Source organism: Adiantum capillus-veneris, chromosome 15, assembly GCF_014529385.1.
Source record: "Adiantum capillus-veneris isolate H3 chromosome 15, ASM1452938v2, whole genome shotgun sequence".
Taxonomy (NCBI): domain Eukaryota; kingdom Viridiplantae; phylum Streptophyta; class Polypodiopsida; order Polypodiales; family Pteridaceae; genus Adiantum; species Adiantum capillus-veneris.
Window position 1 is genome coordinate 108,906,986 of NC_140945.1, and position 5,619 is coordinate 108,912,604.

The 5,619-nt window shown below is 43.7% G+C and overlaps 1 pseudogene across 1 annotated transcript; it reads right to left on the bottom strand.

The window, feature by feature from the left end:
* Positions 1–2,940: 2,940 nt before the first annotated feature.
* On the bottom strand, positions 2,941–5,268 carry LOC147441245 (glutamyl-tRNA reductase 2 pseudogene; annotated as a pseudogene). Its single transcript, XR_015184309.1, has 2 exons — positions 5,128–5,268; positions 2,941–5,032 (listed from the first exon to the last, which is right to left on the bottom strand). The product of XR_015184309.1 is annotated as a glutamyl-tRNA reductase 2 pseudogene (transcript).
* Positions 5,269–5,619: the final 351 nt, after the last annotated feature.

The window sequence follows — 5,619 nt, forward strand, 5'->3', positions numbered from 1 at the left end:
AGTGCACTTAATATGTTTTGAAAGAATTTTTATTTTTCTGAGATTGGGGAGAACTAATTGTTAGATTATATAATTAAATCAAAAAATTTACAATCCAAGCTCTGCTTCATCGAGCCAAAACTCCCATAGTTACAGACCATTACCAATTGATTGCACCCTCCTGCCACAAGGACATCCCCACACCTCCAAGGACAATCGAAACACAACCACAACCACTCCATCATACCAAGAAGATACATCGCGCTAATAAGGTCGCCACCCAACAAGAAAGAAAACAGACCACACCATACACGCCGTTTAAGGGGGGATCCTGGAAGCTCCATCATCTCGACAAAAGATCTGACTTCAAGAAGCCTGGCTGGAGCGGAACTGCCACCTCAACATGAGATCCAACCTTCAAAAAACCGCGCAGGAGATGAGACATCACCGCAACAGCCCACGAACACAAAGCAACCAATATTACCACACGATTGGGCTAATAGTGGAGCCCAGTGAACCCCGATGCCAGCATGAGGAGCATCCACTGCCACAGGACGCCCGCCATGCCAAAGGCCAAGCCAAGAAGACCGCAATGCTCCACAACAACAGCAACTGGCCAAACAACCACCATCGGCAAGCATTCACCCATGCAATAACCAAGCACTGCTTCCAAAAATGCGAGGGTCCGAGAGGGAGGGAGTCGTAAATAGAGCTGCTAGCCAGACTCTCCCAACCCGGAGTGGGTCCCTGATGCAAAGGGGAATGCCATCATGTGCAACCAATATGGCCGAAGCGAGGCATAGCGTCGCCAACCTTCCCTGCAAAGGCCTCCATTGGTGCCCCTACCCGGAGATTCACGCAGAGCTGAAGAAGGCACAAAACCCTAGACCGCCCCTCACTCTTAAAGCTTCTCTCTCCCTTGCTCTTAAAATGTAGAGCTATCCTACAAAAGAAGATTTCTATTGCTCACATGAAAAGGCAGGGCAGGTCGAATCAATATAGGAAACAATAAAATTTCAAATGCATGCCCACCTCTCTTCTTTCCTAAGGCGTGTATTCCCTAGCTCTCTTGTTCCCTAACAAAAAAATTTCAAATGTATTCCCTAACTCTTTACTTCCCTTTAGGAAACAGGAGGAAACAAGTTGAATCAGGATAGCAAACAATAACATTTCAAATGTATGCCTAACTCTCTTTTTTCCTCAGACTTGTTCTAGAAAGCCAAGAAGAAAAAGGCTTTCCCCTGACTCCAAACTCAAACCTCTTTAGAAGAAACACTAAATTATAGGGACCAAAGTTGCAAACCCTAATTATTGAAAAGCATGTTGTGGTAAAATACTATATAAAAGCTGCAAATTGTTACTAAAATGTTTGATCTACACCCAGTGTTTGGGAAAGTCTTTTTCCCTACATAGCCATGTTTCCTCCTCCTAAAGATGAAAACCGGAAGTCCTAGTAAAATTTTCCAAATTTTGCAAGATTTTGAACTATTTCCTTGCATTTCTTACGGCTTTTTTTTCTTCTTCCCTGGTTTCAAACTGACTAATATGGATTTTTTTATTTTCTTTTATTTTATAGCAAAACTCACAATTGTGAGTGAATTATATTGAACAACCCAAAAAATTACAAGGTCTTGTCATGGCTCTTGTTAAGCCATGACATCATCCAAGGACCATACTTACATTGGCTATCAGGGCAGCCACGCCTACCAACCCGCCCCCTCATCCTTGATACACAAGGTCCGTAATCTTGTCATTCTGAGATCTTTTATTTACCGATGGCTAATATGGATTTTGAAGCAGCTCTAGGCTAAGCTGAAGCAAACCTTTCCAGACCTCTGCCTACATCCAGACTATGGGCTGAAAGGGTCAAGGAACACATTCTCTACCTTATAAAGCATGTCCCTCTTACTTGATGGAGAGATTTTTCCATCGACTCAATTCAAAATTCTAAAGTGATTCCTGTGTGTGGGGGCATCATTTTCCCACACAACCCTCCTATCCATGCTCTTCCTAAAGTTGCCAAGTCTCACTCTGTTGTAGCAAGACTTGATCCTTCAATACATCTAGGTATTTATCACATACAGACAGAAAATTACACATGCTCTGAATGTCTTGCAAAACAATTTCGTCAAAGAAATGAAACGGAAGTTATGGATGGAATTGTGGGCAAACAATAATGAGAAGATTCTACTTTCTAAGACAACTAAGTGTCTTGCCTCTCTAGTATCAGTCAAGTCTCTCTCTTCTTGAGATAACCGATGATGGTTACAGTTGTAAAGCTTACTCTAACCTTCACAACTACAGGGTATTAAATCAACAAGGAGTGATTAATTGGAGCCACAGCTGTAAAGCTATTTCTCATAATTATAGTGATCATTAAACTTGGCTCATCAAAATCACTGCCGTGTGTGAGCTCTTCTTCTTTCCAAGTGAAGCTCCTGCCTTTTGCTCAAGCCTCTTTAACCAGCTCTTTGTCTTCCATGATGTGGGCTATCAACGCGCAAGCTATAAAACTAAGAAGGTTTAACTTCAGAAGGTCTCTCCTTGATTTGCATGCGCAAAAATGTTATATCATGCTTCATCCATGATAACTGAACAACGGGGCAAACTCTGTAGTACCAAGGTAGACACCAAGTCCCGATTTGAAGCAGCCAATGGATGGTCACACTTCGCGGGCAACTAACGGTGCTTTTTAGAAACCGTTTCAATAGCAAGAGATACCATTGAAGGCTCTTATTAAAGGGTATCTAATAATCCCTTTGGTTTGAATGAAACAGGTGATCCTGTGAATACGAGAATCACAAGAGGTTCACGAGGTCACCTGTTTATTCAAATCAAATCATTTGCGGCTGTTTGACTCGACACAAGAATCTAATAACAGCCTCAAATGACATGACTGTAGCTACGGAACAATACCAAAATGGGCGCCACAAAACAAAGTTTAAAGTAAAAAAATTGTCCTCTGAGACAAATTGTATGATGCATAAAAATTGGCCTGTGAGGCAAATCAATGTACATTGAACATCCATGTACCATGGTTAAGCAGAAAATGGAAAAGGATGTCCACATCATGTGCAACATATCTCTTCCCGCACCATATAGAGAGACAGAGAGCCAATCTGACAAGTTGGAAATCTGAAGAGTAAAAGCATAATCCCGCTTTATTTCAAACAATGGGTGTTTTACAGCCTAATTCTGTTCGATCAAATGGTAAATGGGGGTCTCTTTCAAGACTCCTTGGTGCTCCCCTACAGATCTAGAGGGTGCATAAGATCATAGATCCAATGCGGATCTTTTCTCAAAGTGAAGTGCTATCTTACTTTACCTGCCCTTGAATTTGCTTTCTGACCTTGTGGCAACGTCTGTGAATTCAGATCAAACATGCGTTCCAAAGCATGCATGTTCTCCAAGATCTCAGCCCTACAAGAGCTGCCCGAACCATCGTTGCGCAGGTGAACCATCGGGCCATGAAGCAGCTTATTCACAATAGTTCTGCTCAATTCTTCTACCAACTTCTTGTCCTTAGTTGACAGATCACCACCCATCTTGTCTAAGCATTTCTCAAGCTCGCCCACTCGAATCCTCTCTGCATACGCCCTTAATTTCTTAATCGTCGGAACTGTTTCCAGAGAATCCTGCCAGGCTTCAAAGCTCTTGAGCTCTTCTTCAATAATGGCATGGGCCTCCAGAGCTTTTTTGGATCTTTCTTCCTTGTTGCCTGCAACTACTTCTTGAAGATCATCCACATTGAAGACAATGGCTTTGTCAAGCTCGGCTACACATGATGACACATTCCTCGGCACAGAAATGTCCACGAAAAGCTTTGTTTCCATTCCATAAGATATATTACCCTCCACAGTAGGCCTGTCAATAATGGGCATGTCTGATGCCGTACATGTAAACACTACACGCGCATCCGCAATACATTTTGCTAATTCGCATAAAGGCTGGTATGTAAGCTTTACATTTGGAAAAGTCCTTTGCAACTCTATCACCCGCTCTTCAGAGCGATTTAGCACAACTATGCTGGTGCAACCTTTGCCTATCAAATGTTTGATCAGGAGATTGGCCATTTTTCCAGCTCCGACTATGCACGTAGATGCATCTTTCAGGTTAACATCGGGCAATCTTTTAGCTGCAAGCTCAACAGCTGCAGAGCTTACAGACACAGAGCCCCTACCAATAGACGTCTCACTTCGAACTCGCTTGCCTGCAACTATAGCCTGCTTAAAGAGGCTGGTCAATTGTCTGCCGAACCCTTCAACTTCTTGCCCCATTTGCATAACATGCTTCACTTGAGAAAGGATTTGACCTTCACCTAACACCAATGAATCAAGTCCTGACGCAACAGTAAACAAATGCTTCGAAGCGTCGTCCTGGTTTCGAAGTACAAAAAGATGCTCTCTCAGCTCCGTGTGCACAACCCCACTCTTGTGAGACATCCAGTCAAGAACCTCCACCATGCCCATGTGCCATGAGAGAGCCGACACATAGACCTCCAGTCTGTTGCATGTACTCAGAATGCCTGCTTCCTCTATGTGCGGATATGCTGTCAGCTCTTCAATGGCATGTGCCCAATCTGCTTGGGGAATGACAAGCTTCTCTCTCATCTCAACTGCAGAGCTATGCACGCTTAAACCTACAACCATAATACCGCTTTTCCTGTTTGCATACCTTGCTTGCAGGAAGCCTGAATCTGGCGCAACATTGGGCATATGTGGTTTTTCAAGCTCCACAATCACATCGCACTGTAAATTTTGGCCATTATTTGAGGATGTCGCTTCGTCTGCAGATGCTGCCATCGCCAGTGCAACTGGTGTGGTTTTAGCAGAACTCACCTCTATGTGTGGCGCTAATGATTGAAAGGTGGCCTTCAAGCCAAGGAAAGCCCTCATGAATGGACACTTGAGCAGAGACGGAGGTCGTTTGAGAAGCTCTGCAGCGCTGCCGCCATGGAAGCTGTGAGGAGAGGCTTTAAAAAAGGATGCCCCCCATGCTTCTGAAGAGATGGCGCCGATGGCCATGAATTGCTGATGGCGGTGGTTTGAAAGGTCTGCAAGGAACGGGGGACGGTCTGTGAGCAGAGAAAATGGAAAGTGAAGAAATTTGCCTGTGGGCAGGCATTCATAAAAGGCGAGCAGGGATTACGCAGTCAAGGCGGCGGCGCCATGGGCGTTGGCGTCACACGATATCAAAATGCGATCGACTGCGAATGTCCTGAGTCGACCAGGCAACGAGCCCTCCTAAGAGCCCCGTCCCGCCTGGCACTTTCAGGGCTTGCGCTACTCATGTCCTGTAAGGGCCTCGAGAGGTCACACTAAACTTTGGCTTTTGAGCTAGATAAAATTTTCACCGTTTTGCTTGGTGGGCCTTGCTATATAACATCTATAAAATATAACAACACATATGTGAATTGACATTTAGCATCTAGAAAGCAAGATTTGAAGAATGCTATAATGTTTATGGAAGTTAAGTGCATCAATTATTAGAGATTATAGGGATGGTTACAATTGAGATTATATCCCAGCGAGGTTGTAGTGCTATGTCTACTGATGAATGTTTTTTCTAGCATACGTGCTACATGTAAATTCTTACAAACCAAAGTATTTTAAAAGAAATTTTTCATCGAATGGTTGGTAG